This window comes from Stenella coeruleoalba (assembly GCF_951394435.1).
Source record: "Stenella coeruleoalba genome assembly, chromosome: 18".
In the NCBI taxonomy this organism is placed as follows: Eukaryota; Metazoa; Chordata; class Mammalia; order Artiodactyla; family Delphinidae; genus Stenella; species Stenella coeruleoalba.
In genome coordinates this window covers 2414530-2432559 of record NC_137164.1, presented here as the reverse complement: position 1 = coordinate 2432559, position 18030 = coordinate 2414530, and the positions used below count along the sequence as shown (strand labels likewise).

The 18030-nt window shown below is 40.4% G+C and overlaps 1 protein-coding gene across 2 annotated transcripts in view; it reads right to left on the bottom strand.

The window, feature by feature from the left end:
* Nucleotides 1-18030, bottom strand: part of SGCG (sarcoglycan gamma) — a 42361-nt gene that overhangs the window by 23337 nt on the left and 994 nt on the right. The gene's annotated exons all lie outside the window — the stretch shown is intronic.

Here is an 18030-nt window from a genome sequence, read left to right as displayed (position 1 = left end):
CTTCCTTCAGCTACTAAATTATTCAGAATTAAAAAGGCTCTTTTCAAGATACCTACCACACCAACTCTGGCCTATAATTAAGCTCCCAAGTACTGACCTAGTTCAAGAAAGATCAAAATGTGCACGTGTACAAATGTTTACAAACATTCCCTGTTTTATGTAAATGAGGTTAAGAGTTTTAGTAACAATTTCAACTCTATGAAGAGATTTTTAAAAGTTGCTCAATTTTCCCCTTTCCACAAAGAAAAAAAGAACATGGTTTTAACTGTTTAAATTAAGATTAGAAATTATGATGACTTTTCTGATTGTAAATGTAGCAAAATGATGAATCATATAAAATATTCTCCTCTGAGGTTTTTTATGCATTTATTTTTAGGAGTGATTTGGAGCTGTCCTTATTTAAAATGTTATGGTGAAAATAATTCTATAAATTTCTTTCCAACCAAACAACAGGCATCTCCCCGTGTTCTAGCTGATTGTATAAAATGGTGCTATTCATCGCTCAGTATTTTCAAACACTCAGGACTGACAATCTGCATTATTCAAAACCTAAGGGGTTAACAATTTCATGAGGGCATTCTTCACTCACTCACCTTTGACCCCTCCAGTCTTTTTTTGGATTAGAAAGTCCATCACCACCCACACAGCCCCACATCAGCTCTGCCTTCAACCTGCATCCCAAATCTGTCTACTTCTCTCCATTGCCACGGCTACCGCGCTGGTGCCAGCCACTGCGAACTGTCATCTGCACCACTGCAAACCTGCTTCCCTTCCTTCCCCTCTGGAAACCCCTCTCCACCCACAAGCAGACATGTGAAATGTAGGTCAGCGCCTGTCACTCTACAGTTTCACACCTTCCCGTGACTTTTCCCCACTGAGAACATCCAACCTCCTCCATCACCTCCCAGACCCTACGTGAGAGCCTTTGCTCACCTCTTCATCTGCAGCTGTTGGTCTTTTGCTCACAGCGCCCCATTCACTCTTTATCAGCCCAGGTGAACCCTCAGGTCAGGACTCACTCCTGGGCATCCCTTCCACCTGAAACCCTCTGCCAGCTCCCTCCTCAGCTTCAGACCTGCTCACATGACACCTTCTCAAAGAAGTCTTCCCCAGACACCCACTCACTCCCAACACAGCACTCTGTTATATTTATTTCAAAGCACTTGTCATCTAAATAATGGTGGCAAAACCACACTTTCTGTACAAGATAGGCTAAGAGTCTGCGATTGGATTGGGAAGGGTGGCCAGAGAATCTGAATTTAAAGCAAGTGCATTAATTTACAGTATTGCTCCAGATCGATAAAAACAGCAGTTTTCTAAGCGTGTGTGTACACACATGCACATGCGCGCACGCACACGTATGGTTTCCACTGGCTACATATTTCTGTTCCTATCTAGAGCTTCCTATTGCTGGTGTAAAGCTATCTCAAACCTAGCTTAACCCAACATAGTTTTATTATTTTATAGTCTTGGAGGTCAGAAGTATGGAATGGGTGGGTCCTTCCGGGGCTAAAGTCAAAGTGTGAACAGGGCGGGTTGAGCGGCAGGCATCTGGGCCTGAGTTTGGGCAACAAAGCCACGTTTTATCATTGCCCCCCGTAACTCTTTTGGTTAACCTGCCATTAACCAGTGTCAGATGTGTTGCACTGAACAAGGATCTTACTCTAGACAGGCATGATTGAAAATGATGAGGCAGAACACTCAGCTCCAGTTTTTTTTTTTTCTAAAAAGTGGACGTTGTTATTTTAATAAATTATTAGCTTATATTCGAACGGTGACTCATGGTGGCTTCCATTTTTATTTGACACTGTATATTCAATTTTTTCTGTTAGAGACTTTCAGAGGCTATCAGGTTCAGCTAGCTTCCTTCAGATATGTGTTAAAATTAGCATTGGAAAGGACACCCGTTCTTTACCACTCCGAGGTCAGATAACTGTAAAGTATTAGTATTCACGCTGGCAAGAAACTGCTCTGGAACAACGCGTTACGCATCATGCTTTAAGATCTACTTACAGACCCTTGACAAAAAATTAATAAGATAACATTTTATGTTAGAACTTAAAAATCTATACTCCAAGGTAAATAATATTGAGTTTTACTACATCTTGAGCAAAAATTATTTTCATAGGCTCCTTTATTTCAAAAACAATTTATGGGGACTTCCCTGGTGGCTCAGTGGTTAAGAATACACCTGCCAACGCAGGGCACACGGGTTCGAGCCCTGGTCCGGGAAGATCCCACATGCTGCGGAGCAGCTAAGCCCGTGCGCCACAACTACTGAGCCTGCACTCTAGAGCCCACGAGCCACAACTACTGAAGCCCACGTGCCACAACTACTGAAGCCCGCACGCCTAGAGCCCGTGCTCCGCAACAAGAGAAGCCACCGCAATGAGAAGCCCGCGCACCGCAATGAGGAGTAGCCCCCACTCGCCGCAACTAGAGAAAGCCCGCGCAGCAACGAAGACCCAACACAGCCAAAAATAAATTAACTAAAAATTTTCCCACCCCTTTCCCTGTTAACCATCTTTAAAGTATGTTGATGGTATCCTTAATTTTGATTAGCTTTAAATGCTTCTCTCTAAATATAGTTATCAATATTTTAATGCGTAAGGCTCCAGACATGGAACATTATAGTATATTTTGCAAAAATATAAGTTTTCATATGCTCTGAATTCATGGTTACCTATTTATTATCTAAAATAAAACCATCTTAAGGATAGAAGTTCTGCCTTCTACATTCTTTGATTCTTGTCATAGTACGTAGTATAGTAACTGAATACAGCGTCCACTACATAAATGTTGTTAAATGACATTGTTAATTTTAACTAACATTTACTGAATGCCTGGTCTGGATAGGCTGTTGCCAGGAGTTTGAGACACGGAAATGATAAATACATGGTTGATGCTCAAAAGGAACTAATACAAAAGGATTTTTTAAAAAGGTGGGTTTGAAAAAGAACTAAACAGACTCCTCAGAAATGAGTTCAGTTATATTTTATTTTTTATTTTTATTTTTTCTGTGGTACGCGGGCCTCTCACTGTTGTGGCCTCTCCTGTTGCGGAGCACAGGCTCCGGACAGGCAGGCTCAGTGGCCATGGCTCGCGGGCCCAGCCGCTCTGCGGCATGTGGGATCTTCCCGGACCGGGGCACGAACCTGTATCCCCTGCATCGGCAGGCGGACTCTCAACCACTGCGCCACCAGGGGAGCCCAAAACTGTGGTTTTGAAAGGCATGTTTGCTTAGTTCAGATAGAGGCTTATTTTAAAGCAGTGTTAAATTTATAGAGATGGGCAATTCAAATATATTTTCTTAGTGTTTTATTCTTGGTTTTATTAAAGAAACTCAGAAATCTGAAGCTCTTACCAAGTCCTTATATAGTATTTGACTAAAGGGTAATATCAAGGTCCAGAAGTTGAAGTTGGTGGAAATAAGGCCAAAATAAGGATGTTTTGTTCACCACAATATAACCAGCACCTACAGCAGTGCCTGGAACTGAGTAGGGACTCAATTATACGTATTTGTTAAAGGCAGGCAGGCAGAATGAAGTATGTTCTCATTTACGATGTATCTGTGGAATAGGTCCCCACGTCTAGGTCCAATGTTATGATTGAAAACCGAAATCATTCCATCTTTACCACACTTCATATGTGTCTCATACCCACTTTAACAGAAACTCCATAAACTGCTAGGAAAATAACCAGAACCCACAGAGCAAAAGGGGAAAATAACAGATTTACACATTGCTATTTTCCTGGCCCTTTTATTGCCATAATGAGGTGACTGATGCATAGGTCATAGTTTATAGGCCGACAGTTCCTGCATTTCACATCTCAGTGACCATCACACTACTTCATTTTCTACTAGGAATGTTCATCCATTAGCACTCTGTATTTCAACAGTGTATTTTAAGGTTCAAGATCACATGAAGTTCTACCTTGATAGATGAGTTGGATTTGGGAGGAAATTAGGATCAGAAAAGCACTGTTCCTACCTTTGCTTTTCAACCATACTATCTTAGGTATTTCCCTTTCGCTACCATATAAACCAGACTGAGTTCCAAAGTCATGCCTTCTTAGCTCTGTGATTTGATCAATTCTGTCCACCCATCAACGATCAGTTGGTCAATTGACCAACTCAAGTGGTCTATCAGGCTTCTTGACAGTGTGCTTTTTCAGAGATGTTTCACATGTAAAACTCACTGCGAATGTTTACAATAGAGTTAAAATAGTCACAAAGGTGAGGCTGGGTTTTAGGTACGGTCTCCATGGCAACGACTTCTTCCTGCTGGTTCTCCCTCGGGGTCTGTTTTCCAGACCTCAGCTGAGGCCATCTGTCAATGTTTTACAGCGCTTCTCTCCTCCCTCCACGCCCCTTACCCAGTCTCCACGGCAACCAGAGTGACCTTCCCCAAGACTAATTCTATCCCAGCGGCTTCAGGACAAAGCACAGACGCCTTGGGCACATGCAGCCCTTGGGAAGCCCATCTCCTTCACCAGTGCACAGCACACCAGCCGGACCAAAGTCAAGTGGACTCGGGCACTGTGAGGGGCTTGGGGAGAAGTCTCAAGACCGACCCTTACAGATCCACAGATGAAACACTCCTGCATCTATATTTCCATAAAATTCCCCAAGGCACAATAACATGTGAAATAGGAGATGAGCTTGGAGTCTGGAATGGCAAGGACAGTGGGTGAGGAATTCTGCAAAGCTCATGAGAACACCAGAGAAAGATCTGGTCCCGAAGTGGGTCCAGAGAAGAGCAACACCGGATGCTTTTGAGGCTGGGAGGAGAAGGAGGCGGGAAGGACAGAAAGAAGCGGGAGGCAGGTCCTGAGGGTTCCCCACCGGGAAACCACGTTCATGGTGGGTGAGCAGGGCTGGGCTGGCTTGAGAGAAGCCACGGAGAAGACCCTACCCGGGTCCAACAAAATGTGCAAAATTCAACCAAATGGGCACCCATTCATAATTTACAATTATTCTTTGAGTTTCATCTTCAATATAATAGCAATCTAGTTTAGTGACTAGAGTGTGTATTTTTTTTAAAGGACATTATAGAACAATTTTATTTGCAGCATTTTAGCTGCAAGCTTAGCCAGCATGTTTGGGAAACTTGGATTTGTTAGTCTTTGGAATTTGATATTGAAATATATTGAAATACTACTTTTCCTTTGGCTTTGAAAGAAACCTCAGATAAATTCGAGAACCTCTAAGACTAACACCGACTTGAACCGTGAGGCGGTTAAGTGGCTCTATGGATCCAAAATGTTTCCAAGAAAATAAGCAAAAAATAAACACAGTATGTTTTGTAGTTCCTTTCCTGCCTAGTGAGTTACTCCATCCTGCTGACACATCTTCCAGCCAGCTGAGCTATTTTTTCCCTATTATCTTTCTTGACGACTTTCTTTACAAACTTGTCTTCTAAGGCCCCTAATTAACTTAGGATCCACCAGAATCAACAGACACTTTAAACAAGCTGAAGTTTACCTTGATTCTCCTTCTTTTTACTTTTTCGTACATATTTTGAGCAACACGTTATTTATTCCAGATTTAGGGAGAGATCCATTCTTCCCTCTTCATCCAGGGAGGGCTGGGCAGCCACACTTGGTACTTCACTCTTGCTTTGCTTATTCTCAATGTATCAAACTACCTGGACTTCTGTTCTCATGAACTTTACCCTGCTTTTAAATGTCCGTAACAAAACTATGGACAACATGTAGATCAAACGTAATTCTGCCACAGAAGTTTAAGAGTAGAATTAGCAGCAGGTGATCTTAAAGATTATCCTTTGTCTAGGTTAATTACAGTATAACGATTGAATGCCCGATAATACAGAAATGCTATCCTGGTATTCTATTGATACAAATTAAAACTATTAGAAAGGGCATAATCATGCTAAACACAGGTGGCATATTAGTAGTTGTAATAACTTGAAAGAAACTTGAAATGAGACGTTAAGTACAGTTTGTTGATACTTAATACATAATCATTTTGAGCTAAATTTATGCAACATTTAAAATTCATTTTCTATTATGATACCTATGAAGGTAAAAAATAATCAAGAAGCCTCATACCTATTTGGTTTTTAAATTGAACATTATAATTATATAAGATCCAAGTAAAAACCGATTACTTACCTTAGACGTTGTAAAAAGCACACTGTGAATTAACTGCACCGCTCCAGATCCTTCTGAGACAAGAGTGTTTCAGGCTGTCCCACGACTCGCTGAGTGAGAGGGGACAGTTCAAGTTCACCAACCAGCCTGGAAGAAAAGGCTCCCTGGCCTGGCCTTGTCTCAAGTTTCATCCCCGGTTGTTAGCAACAGGCGCATCTAATTTTACTTAGTGACACAAACAGCTCATATACCACACTTAAAATTGTTTGGGCACCAATTCCAGAACACAGCACTAAGTGTGCCAAGAGGGAAAAAATTCCTACGAAACCACCAGTTAAACCCCGAATCAGGACAGTCTTACGTAATTGTAACTTTCTAAAATGAACTTTACCTTAAATGAACAGCAAAAACTTCTGGGACACGTTTCCAGTAGAATCTAATGTTGACAAAAATCTCATAAAAAATCACTTCAAATTCACAGGCAACATTGAGAACTCGTAACTTTATTGGTATTAAATGTATACTGTTCTCCTCCAAGTAAACTTCATATTCTCATGTAATAGTCACTCTTTAAAAACCACTTTCCTTAGGTTTCTTTTTAAGTGAAAAAACTTTAACATTTGAGAAAACCTTAAATAATGATCATCATAATAAACAGAAGGTAAACTCCACATGCTAAAATTATCACAGTTATTTTCTAAGTAAACTAAATTTATATTTTGTTTAACAAATTATGTGAATGTAACAAGATGATGTTATGTTGTCTTACCTTTATTTAAAAAGGACGATAAGTAGATCATTCAATTTTTATAAGGTGTAAAGAACACAGAACAAATATCAAAATCTCAAATACCCTTAATCTTTTATTTTGCATTACTTTTAGAGTCTGAATTAAAACTGACTAAATTATACATTTAAATTCCCATTTTAGCACTAAACCTGGATCATGAGAAGCAATGTAATGGTAATCCACACAGTTAAGTTTTATTTTCTTCTCAGGAGACCTTTCCTCTTATTCTATTCATTTATGCTGGAACTTCTTTTGAAATCTGATGCTGCTTAATACCAACAGCTGCAGGTCTTACAGGAAAAGCTGATACAGCTTCAACTAATCGTACATTTATTTATAAGACATTTGAAAATCTTCCATGAATTCTTCACACGCTACTATTCTTCTCATCATGGCAATTCGTTTAGACGTAAAACCGTGGCACAACTACCGATTCTCAACAAAAATATCTAGTATATTTAACAGTGATGTTATGAGAGGTACTTCTGTATTACTGTGTGTCTGAAAAGTCAAAATTTGAAACTCCTAACTCAGTATTCTGGTTGAAATGTCACACTGACAGGTTACTTACTGAGGGACCTTTCCACCATCAGCTAACTGGTTTATAGCAATGAACGTTTCAGCATTGGGGGCTGCTCTGTAAGGCCATTGGTCAAGTTGTATGTTGGATCTCCATTCACGTTCACAGATTCATTTAACACTATTGACTTCTACTTTTGGTCCTGCTGGAGGATGACTTCGAGAAAAGAGAAATCTTTTGATTTTTTAGCATAGTTGAGATTATTGAAACGAGATCTTCAAAGTTTCCACTGTAGTTCGGGTTTGTAACTCACATACACGTCTCATCTGTTTTCAACAGAATCATAACATCTTAAAGCTATAAGGGTCCTTAAAGAAAACTGGTCTAACCCTCCACTAGATGTAAAGTAGTTTGTTCAAGGTTAGAGCTGCTAAGGGCGTGGAGAGAAGTGACTTTCAGACAAGATAATTCAAGGTTTGGAGAGAACCGAGAAGTCTGGTGCAGTTGCCTTGAAGAGTTGGCAGGAAAGTTCCTAGTGAGACCTATTAGGCCACGTTCCGGGCCCAGCTGAAGTTGATGAATACACAGTGGGCCCATTTTAAACAGCGCCTGTGGCTTTATACGCTAACTGCAGCCGTGAGCGCCTGTACGGCAGAATCTCCCCAGACCAGGCCACACTCTATCATCTGCCCAGACCCGCTCTTTCGTCCATCCTCCACAAAAACCAGGGGCGACAGATCTGGGAATCTCCCTCGCTAACCAGCCTGCCAGTCCCTAAGCTCCCCCATTCCTGCTGCCTTGCCTCCCTCTCCACCCATCAGTGCCCCCCTGACTGCGGGACCTGGTCTGTGTGTAGCCGACCTGCTTCCCTGCTTCTAGGCCCCGCTGTGCTCACCTTATACCTGGGGCTGCCAGAGAAACGCTGAGGACAGGTAATTCTGTCCTTGTCACCGCCCTGCTTCAAGCCCTTCAGCAAGCCGTCAGGATATGGTACCAGGTTCTGGACAGCCACACGCACCTTTGCAGTGGAGCCCTGCCCATCTCACCTGTCCCCTTCCTTTGGGCTCCATAAGAAACCACGGGAGTCACAGTGCTGTCGGCTGCCTGGCTGTACCTCGGATTAGAGTCACCTCTCATCTTTTTCTCATCTTTTACCTTTTCAGAGGCAGCCTTGTATATGGATTTTTTTTTTTTTTTTTTTTTTTTTTTTGCGGTACGCGGGCCTCTCACTGCTGTGGCCTCTCCCGTTGCGGAGCACAGGCTCCGGACGTGCAGGCTCAGAGGCCATGGCTCACGGGCCCAGCCGCTCCGCGGCATGTGAGATCTTCCTGGACTGGGGCACGAACCCGTGTCCCCTGCATCGGCAGGCAGACTCTCAACCACTGCGCCACCAGGGAAGCCCCTGTATATGGATTTTTAAATGTATTATAATTGTCTGTATTTACATTGCCATCATTGGTTTATAGACCTGTTCTCTCTACTGGACCATGAACTCCCCTCTCAGCACCCACCTAGAGTCAACCCTCAATTAGGTGAACTTTGTAGTTACACCAGACTCTGTTTTTTATGATATCAATTCTATAGTGCACAGTAACATTAAAAAAAAAAAAAAAATAGAGCTAACATATACAATCAGAATGACATTACAAGAATTATCCAGAAGAGGTCAGTATAACAGCAATAAGGGATGGCTTTCGGGGCAAATGAAATGTGAAATCAAATTAAATTCCTTTGTAAGTGATAAACTTTAAACCTTGAAAAAATACCATATGAATTATTTGCACTTTCAATTGAAGCTATACGTCTTCAAAAGGTGGCCACAGACTTTTCAAGTAAGCAAAATGAAGCGATCAAATGATTCCATACACAACTGAAAACGCAGTTTTCATCTGGAATGTAATGAATGTAATTACCTGGACGATTCTCACCCAGCTTCTCTGATTATTTTTAAATAGGGATGATCCAAGTGTACGCATTTTAACAAAGATAATTCGTATTCCCTTCAGAGTTACCATGTCAATAAAAAATGAAACTGATTACTAGACTACTGAATGTAGGTATTTTATGTTTTTCATGGTACTCTGGGGGAATTTAGAAGTCAATATTTAGTATAAAGGGCTAATTCAGTGTTTTCAGGGAAGACAGAGGGGATAAAACCATCGGGATGCTGGAGAAATAAGAGGTAAGAAAAGGAAAGACTAAGAGGAATAGAAAACTTTTAGATTTCAGAAGAGAAAACGGAGCATGATCTGAAATTTCAAAAGTTATCTGATGGTAATGTCTGAAGTGAGTCATAATCATTAAAAAGTATTATTCCATGAACATATAACTTTGTATAATTATAGGGAACAGATCTTGCAGCTCCAGTAAGTATAGAGTTTTTGGGCAGAGAATGGAAGTGTGGCGTGTGCCCATCAGAATGACAGGAAACCCACTGAGTAATTACCAAGGCAGAACCGGCTCACGCTGGAGAGGAAATCCATCAGAAGGGCTTGTGATAAACCCCGACATCTCCCGCTTCTCCCTGCCATCCCCACGTCCACTGCTCTGAGGTCACTACTTACATCTTCCTCCCCATACTTACTTCTGACCTTCAAATAACTTTATATTGCTATAGCTTGATTTACTAACTCCAGACTCACCCTGTGGGTTGAGTTCATATACGTTATCACCCAGTAGCCTTCCTCTCCTTTTCTCTATTGTTGTTTTACCCGTGGTCACGTCTGAAATTCCAGTCTGTGTAAGCATTTGTTTCTTGGTCCCTAATGACAGAGCATCTATCTCTCCACCCTTCTGCTCTCCAACCGAGGACATCAGCATTTCCCCTGCCTACTTTGACATGATCAAACGGATCACATTCACATTCCATTCTGAAATGATCATCTCCTGTATCTCCTCCAATTTGACCAGATGAATTCAAAATATAAAAATGCAAAAAAAACAGTGTTCGCATTTTTTACTCCTCTGGAAGAGTCTGAGAAGAAATTGCATTAATTCTTTAAACGTTTGGTAGAATTTACCTGTGAAGCCAGAGCTGGTCTCTGGCTTTTCTTTGTTGGGAGATTTTTTAATTTTGATTCAATCTCCCTACTTGTTATTGGGCTCTTCAGATTTTGTTTCTTACTGATTTGGTCCTGGTAGGCTGTATTTTTCCTGGGAATATATCCACTTCTTGCAGGTTATCCAATTTGTTGGAATGTAATTGTTCATAGTAGTCTCTTATGATCTTTTGTATTTCTGTTCTATTGTTTGTAATGACTTTTTTTTTTTTTTTTTTTTTTTTTGCGGTACACGGGCCTCTCATTTTTGTGGCCTCTCTCGTTGCGGAGCACAGGTTCCAGACGCGCAGGCTCAGCGGCCATGGCTCACGGGCCCAGCCACTCCGCGGCATGTGGGATCTTCCCGGACTGGGGCACGAACCCATGTCCCCTGCATCGGCAGGCGGACTCTCAACCACTGCGCCACCAGGGAAGCCCTGTAATGACTTCTTTTTAACTTCTGATTTTGTTTATGTGAGTCCTCTCTTTTTCTCTTAGTCTAACTAACGGTTTGTACATTTTAATTACTTTTCAAAAAATGAGCTCCAAGTTTCATTGATCTTTTCTATGGTCTTTTTAGTTTCTATTTCATTTATTTCTGCTCTGACATTTCTTATTTCCTTCCTTCTGCTGACTTCGATCTCCTTTTCTAGTTCTTTGGGCTATAAAATGAAGTTATTTATTTGAGACCTTTCTTTTTTCTTAATGTAGGCACTTTTGCTCCCCACTTTCCTCTTTCCACTGGCTTTTGCAGCACCCCAAAGGTTTTATGTTGTGTTGTCATTTTCACTTGCCTCAAGGTATTTTTTCATTTCCCTTTTGATTTCTTCTTTGACCCATTGGTTGTTCAGGAGCGTTTTGTTTAACTTCTACATATTTGTGAATTGTCCAGCTTTCCTCCTGTGTTGATTCACAGAGAATATTTTTTACCTGCCCCATTATCCTCTGTGCTGTCTGTTCATCTCTTTCACACCGCTTCCCTGCATCTGGCAACCTCTGCTCTTTTTTCATTGTCTCCATAGTTTTTTTTTTTTTTTTTACATCTTTATTGGAGTATAATTGCTTTACAATGGTGTGTTCGTTTCTGCTTTATAACAAAGTGAATCAGCTATACGTATACATATATCCCCATATCTCCTCCCTCTTGCGTCTCCCTCCCACCCTCCCTATCCCACCCCTCTAGGTGGTCACAAAGCACCGAGCTGATCTCCCTGTGCTATGCGGCTGCTTCCCACTAGCTATCTATTTTACGTTTGGTAGTGTATATATGTCCATGCCTCTCTCTCGCTTTTGTCTCCATAGTTTTGACTCTTCCAGAAAGTCATATTATTTTAATCATACAGCATGTAGCTCTTTCAGATTTCTTCTTTCACTTAGTAATATGCATTTAAGTTCTTCCATGTCTGTTTGTGGCTTGATACCTCACTTCTTTTTATCACTGAATAACATTCCATCGTCTGGATGTACCAGTTTGTTTATCCATTCGTTTATGGAAAGACATCTTGGTTGTCAACAAATTCTGACAATTATGAATAAGGCTGCTATAAACTCCTGGGTGCAGATTTTTGTGTAGACATAGGTTTTCAACTCCTTTGGGTAAATACCAAGGAACACAATTGCTGGATCATATGCTAAGAGCGTGTTTAATTTTGTAGAAACTGCCAGAGTGTCGTCCAAAGTGGCCGCACCATTCTGCACTCCCACCAGCAGTGAATGGGAGTTCCTCTTGCATCACATCCCCGCCAGCACACTGCTCAGGTTTTACGGGACACTCTTGCTACTCTAACTTACACACAGAAATAACAGAGGCACGTGAGCACCACCACACTGAAGTCATCTGCCTTTGGAACAAATAGGCTATACCTGTGGGATTCTCTGGGTTCTGCTGTCTTCTCCTGTCCTACTCCTAGTGAAGCACACCTGCAGGCCTTGCATCTACTTTCTAAATCTAATAAAAGTAGCTTAGGGCTTCCCTGGTGGCGCAGTGGTTGAGAGTCCGCCTGCCGATGCGGGGGACATGGGTTCGTGCCCCGGTCCGGGAAGATCCCACATGCCACGGAGCAGCTGGCCCCGTGAACCATGGCCACTGAGCCTGCGCGTCCGGAGCCTGTGCTCCGCAATGGGAGAGGCCACAACAGTGAGAGGCCCGCGTACCACAAAAAAAAAAAAAAAAAAAAAGTAGTTTATTTGCAGGAAAATATTCTTAACCAAAGTATATACAGATACCTTCCCTTTCATCACCCTGGGCATCTATTTTATTTGAAAAAAAGATCTACAAATAACTGAAATCTGTAAGTTGGAAAATATCTCCCAACTGTTTAAGGTGTAGCAAATAAAGGATAACACCACTTTTCAATATGTAGCTAATATTTTTTAAATTAAGCAACATAGAAAAATCTGGACTCCTTTCCAGTATAAACTAAGAATATTTAGTCTAATGAAATTATAAAATCTTACAAATGCCAAAAAGGCAAACTTTATAAAATATTAAGTTTTTTTTTCTTTTTCCTATTTCCAATTCTTATTTCTTGTTTATTTTCTTAAAGAACAATTACTCATCTGGCTCACCTCATTTGATTATTGTATGAAGTAATAAAAATACAAAATCAAAACCATGCACATGATCATGGTTTACTGATAGGTGCAATGCAACCTCCCCTTTAAAGTATGGGTCACTCATATAGTTTTCTACGCTGTGCATTGTTGCAACGGTTTTGCAGAGTGACGGAACTCAGGGATGATTCTTACTGTAATGCAACACGTAGAGTATATTCTCAGTGATGCAGCTACTACAATATTATTTTTCAAAAAAAGAGAAACGCTTATTTGTACTAATTTTTACAACCTGGACATAGTTTACAAACATTAATTTACTCAGTTTGAATTCTTAGCTCCAGCGAGGAAAGCAACGTTTTTTTTGTTTGTTTTTTGCAGGGGGGCGCAGGGGTTGTGTATTATCTCATTCCCTGAAGCAAGAGGTGAGAAGAGAAAGCAAAGTCAGGATAAAAGGGACTGATTCCTTCTTTGCCAAATCTTTCGAGGACGACTAAGCAGTATTTTGTATGAGGTGATTTCTCAAAAAAAGAATGTTTACATATATTCCAGTCTATGTTGAAAAATATTTCACAACTAAACATATTTCTTAATAATTGACTGCTTTCATTAGTATGGGTCAGGGTTTGGTAAACAATGGCCTGTGTGTCAAATAAGGCCCGCCACCTGTCCTTGTAGGTAGAGTGAGACCAGGTCACAGCCATGCTTATTCTCTTAGGGATCCCCATGGCGGCCAACGCTGCAGAGCTGAGTAGTTAGTTGTGACAAGGACCTTATGCCCACAAAGCCTAAAGTATGTATTACATGCCTCCTTACAGAAAAAGTTTTCTACCTCCTGATACAACCCACTGGAAATAAACTGTATTGTGGGTCACGTTTTACTTTGGTTTTACTATTTTAAAAATAAATTTACTGTGTCTAATTAGCACTGTCAATTCAAGAAGTGAATCTGATAGTTATATGACATTCTTACATCCCCTCCACCTTCAAAAAACTAAGATCAACTGTACTCAGTCATAAAAAAGAATGAAAGAATGCCATTTGCAGCAAAAGGGATGGACCAAGAGACAATCATACTAAGTGAAGCAAGTCAGAAAGAGAACGACAAATGTCGTATGATCTCACTTATATGTGGAATCTAAAAACGATACAAATAAACTTACTTACAAAACAGAAATAGACCCACAGATACAGAAAACAAACTTATGGTTACCAAAGGGGAAAGGCTGGGGGGAGGGATAAATTAGGAGTTTGGGATTAACAGATACACACTACTATACATAAAATAGGTAACCAACAAGGACCTACGGTACAGCACAGGTAACTCTACTCAATGTCTTATAATAAACGATAATGAAAAAGACTCTGAAAAAGAATATATATATATATATATATAATGTATAAATGAATCATTTTGCTGTATACCTGAAACTAACACAACATTGTAAATTAACTATACTTCAATTTTTAAGAAATGATTTAATTAATTAATTAAAAAGTATATACAGTCAAACTTATAGGAAAGAGTGGAAAATTCTCAAGGGCTAGAAATACGGACGGAAGTCACAGTCAGAGACAGTGGGAGGTTAAGCTTCACAGGTGCGGAGGCAGCAGGTGAGGAGACCTACTCTCAGGCCCAGAGGCCAAGCCTGAATCTTTGTGTCCAACAGGGATAACTGGCCTCTGGGAAGAGCAAGGCCAGAGCTCCTGCCATGGAAGGAAATACAAGGAGAGGACCCTCCCTCCTCAAGGCTGTGGATGGAAAGACAGCAAAGTCAGAGCCTGTACCAACCACGAGCCTGCACCGTGTGTGGGTGTGAGTTTGACCAAATTTACCACAAATATGTGCTCTAAATCCTCCCATGAAATGTACAGAAAATCTGGTCTAGGACCCATCAAGAAAGGGCAGGAAAGGAAAAAAGGAAGACAGGCAAAAATGGGGTAGTGAAACATGATCCTGTGTAAAGGATGACAGAACTGTCCCAGGCAGATTAGGATAAATGTTAATAAAATTAAAATCTTTCATAAAAAGGAAGTACAGTGGGCTAAACCACCCTTCTACTATACTCAACTCACCTCGATACTTGCTAATAGAATACTGTGTTAATAAGATATTATTCTATCAATCTCCTATATTTACCTGACTTACTAAAAAGTCAAAGAAATACACTTAATGAGAGGAGGAAGACCTAAAGGAGGTGTCTACAGAGTTTCCAAAGACAGATTCTGTGAGGTTTTAAGGGCGTGAAGGTTAGCGGTGCTTAATTTTTACACGACGTCACTTTAACCTTAAACGTTGGTCTTCTTTTCCCTTGATTCAAGGAATCACTAGCCCTAGTCACATGGACTGGCTGTTTGAGCTGTTTTGCATCCATAAGAAAAGTAAAATGCAGGGCTCATGGGAAGGTTGTCCTGGGCACTGTGCTGCAGTGGGGACCACGGGTTTGGAGGCAGGTCTCTGTTATTACCCGGCTCCGCCCAGCAGCCACCTGGGCCAATGACAGCCTCTGTGGCCCAGTTTCCGCCTGTGTAAAGGGGGGCCCTAATCACAGGGTGCCTGTGAAGATGAGATGAAATGGAATTCCTCAAGTGCCTGGGTTAGAGCAGGAGCTCAATCGATGGCACGGACACAGCCCTTTTGTTGTTAAGGCAAATGCCAGAGGACAGAGGTAAAGGAGCAAGCTATTAGGGGTACATCTGAGAAGGAGATTCTCTGGAGAATAACTTATTGGATATTTCCCTCAATTCATCCTGAATTAAGAGATTTCAAACAAACGGACGGAGTCATGAATCTTAAAGGAGAAGGATACAGAGGAGGAAACCGTGTCTACCAAGAGGGGCCATTCGTCAGGACCCTGAGTTCCAACACAACCCACAGAACTGCACCTAAATAGCTCCACGATTCATATAGGCATTCTTTGTAAGAATATGACTTGTAAACAGCCCTAGCTTTTTCATATCTGTTTGCTCCTTAGGTCTTTGTCTTCAATGCAATATGATTTCAGTTGAGTTTTTCAAATTTAAAAATTCTTCCTTTTCTCATTCAGAGACCTTATTTTTGACAAAAAGCGTTTAGCAACCAACATTAGACAAAGATAATAAGCACATTTTTATAAATTAATATCTGGTTCATGTTACTTTTCCAATTAGGTTTTCATTGTTTTATTATTAAGGTAATTATTAATGCAGTTATGTTTTGATATAATGGAAAGACTTAGAGTTTTGTATGTGCAGCAACGAAGCCTACTGACATGCTAAAAATCTAATTTAAGTGATCTTGGTCGGAGTCCAAGACTGGGCTTCGAGAGCTGTTAACCTCTTGAAATTGAATCCAAAGTAGGTCCAGGCATTTCCTAGCACATCCATAACTATCACCAGACTTTCAAAGGGGTCCATGACCTTAAAATACTTAGGAAGCATCTCTTTACCATCTCCTTTTCCTGCGGCCTCCTATTCCAGTACAAATATCTCCCTCACATCTAACAAAATGATATGCTAAACAGACACGGTGTTATATGTAGTTATTTTGTTTCCTAATTTGGCAGGTGTCATGTTCAGACATTTATATGCAAATATACTTCGAAGGAGGGCTGTCTATACAGAGAACACTGTATTTGTATCACTGAGAGCACATAACCAGTTGTGTTTACTTCGTATAAATTTAACGAAGAAGACAATGAAATGGGCAGTTTTTTAAAAATCACAAAGCACCATTTCCTAAGTCTAGAAAATGAAATGTTTGGGTTGTTACACTACAATGATCATTCCCACATACATCACTTTCTAACAATACAATTCCGGAGAAAGAAATACAATTACCTTTTTTTGCTTAACTGTAACTATGCCTGTAGACACTTGCAGATGTTATCCACAGTAAGACAGGAGCTCTTGCAGGGCACAATCTTAAGTAGTAAAGACTAAACGCGGGTCTGATAAATTAAAAAAAAAAAAATCAGGACTTCCCTGGTGGCACAGTGGTTAAGAATCTGCCTGCCAATGCAGGGGACATGGGTTCGATCCCTGGTCCAGGAAGATCCCGCATGCCGTGGAGCAACTAAGCCCGTGCGCCACAACTACTGAGTCTGCTCTCTAGAGCCCTCGAGCCACAACTACAGAGTCTGCATGCTGCAACTACTGAAGCCCACGCACCTAAAGCCAATGTTCTGCAACAAGAGAAGCCACCGCAACAAAGACCCAATGCAGCCAAAAATAAATAAATAAAATTAAAAACAAAACTCTAAGTAACCTACAGGTTTATTAAAAAAAATCAGAACGAAGAAAATGAAATGGTGCCGATTAAAATGTAATAGTACATATATATTTTTAATATATTTAAAATATGATCTAGCCACAGGAATAAAATGCCTCTTTAAAAATGAAATGAGCATTATCCTCATTATGTGTGAGAGAGGTGTTTTCATAGTTTAAAAAAGCAAACAAGTTATTGGTTAAATGTGAGTTTTATTCCTTTTATAGTCTGCTATGTAGTTCTAACGAATCTAATTTGTTCAATGGATTATTCATCACTACATTTTTTCTGAGATTAAAGAAACATTATTCATAGATTACAATTGCTATGCAGGGCACCTTCTTATGTTTCTAAGCCTGAAGTGTAAGTGTACTATCTGTGTTAATGATTTATGTGCAGTATCTACTAAATATTGTGTGTAATGTCTGATTCAGCTCTAACAAACACTGAAAATGGAAAGAACATAAGATTCAGAGAAAGTAAAATAATTGAAAACATGATTGTTCTACAACCTCAAAAGTTCACTGCGGGATGTTTTACACACGTGGACTGGGGGCCACTTTGCAATCATTTTGTTTGGAATGTTTGGAAGCACATTTTCTCCAGAGGAAGTTTTAATACCAGACACACTGAACCTTCCAGTAAAATAGTCCATCACCAAGAACCAAGAGATCAGCTTAAGTAAATATTTGACAAATACTGTAAAATCTATTTTTCATAGTTTTTAAATAACCTGCTTATGTTCAAGGAAGAAAAGCACAAGAGA